Here is a 1,496-nt window from a genome sequence, read left to right as displayed (position 1 = left end):
AACTGCAGAACGACTGGAAAACGACTTCATTTCATTAAGTGCTTTGAAATCTAAACTATGAATCCTAAAAGGCCAAGTCCATAACATGCAGCTGTGTCAATTCAGTGATTGTCATTTTAACTGAACTTTGAAATTTATATTTGCATTTTATTGAATTTTATCTTTATTTTATTTTAATTTTATTCTTGCATGTGTGTTGTTGCTGCCTGTGTTTGAGGAATTTCTTTAACTGTGAGACACTTTCTGCTTCTTGGTCAGGTCTCTTTTGAAAAAGAGGTTTTTAATCTCAATCGGATCTTCCTGGTTAAATAAAGGTTAAATAAAATAAATAATAAGTGAAATGTTCAGCATTAAACTGAGAGCTTCTCTTAGACAGGCAGCCTGGATTCTTTGCCAGCTGCCTCGGGGGGAGCTGTTGTAACCCCGGACAGGTCACCAGTGTCGCAGAGCTGATGCAGAGAGACAGGAGTCATTTTTGTGAATCTGGTGGAGACAGCCAGTGTCAAAAGGCTCTGATGTTTTTAAAAGACACTGACTGCCAAGATAAATTATTTCCATTACCATATCACCTCTTCAAAACCAATATTGTTCACCATTTCCATATCACAGTTTCCAAACCTCAGTCCCGGTACACCTAACATTTCCCTTGATTAATTTAAAAGCCTCTAAGCCCAGGTCCAACCTTGCTGGTCAATCAACCCGCTTCGGGATTGCCCTCACCGATAGTGGTCAAATTTCTAGGCCCTATGTTAATTTAAAAGTGGTCCCCGTGAGTTGACCAGAAACCCCACTCGTGGGCGCTTTCGAATCCCGTCTGAGCCATTAAGCTTTACCTGTCAATCACGTTCAAACAGGACCACCCAGGTCCAACCCTGTCGGTCAAACGGTGCAAGAAAAGTGGTACTTGACCACTGACTATTAACGACTGTCCCTATCTGTCACGGGTATCACCCGGATGAGCCTGTCGTCGCAGGAAATTGCAGCGCGTCCGCCGCAAGATGGAGCCATCACACTCAGAACATTTTGCACCCCTAGAAGTCCAACGTCCGTCCTAAAATTTATTTAAATACGTTTAAAAGCACCACTGTGGGGATTCCACAGCTGAATTATCTGGTGCCCGAGTCCAACTCTGCTAATCAATACAGGAATATATCCCTTAACCAAATATCCTAACCTCATATCTCTTTTCTTGGCTGACGTAACACACACATAACACACCAACTTCAAACATTCGTCACAACAATTAAAAATCCACCCCAGTATTAACAACGATGAGCTTTCATCAAATATCCCCAAACTTTACTGTACAAAAGGCCCCGTAGTTATGGTTTTATTCTGTTCAGTTGTTAGTTCCCCTGTAGTTTTTAGAGTGGCCAGTAGAGGTCACCCCACCGCTTTGTATGAGAGACTATGTCCAGGGAGAGACGTGGGCAAAGCACCTGAGCTTTTCTGCTCCAGATTACTGGCAGAGAATTGGTTATCCCGTGAGAAGTGTG

The sequence above is a fragment of the Haplochromis burtoni genome, unplaced genomic scaffold (genome assembly GCF_018398535.1).
Source record: "Haplochromis burtoni strain Fernald_Lab_line unplaced genomic scaffold, NCSU_Asbu1 Contig_438, whole genome shotgun sequence".
Lineage (NCBI taxonomy): Eukaryota > Metazoa > Chordata > Actinopteri > Cichliformes > Cichlidae > Haplochromis > Haplochromis burtoni.
This window is presented reverse-complemented; position numbering follows the sequence as displayed.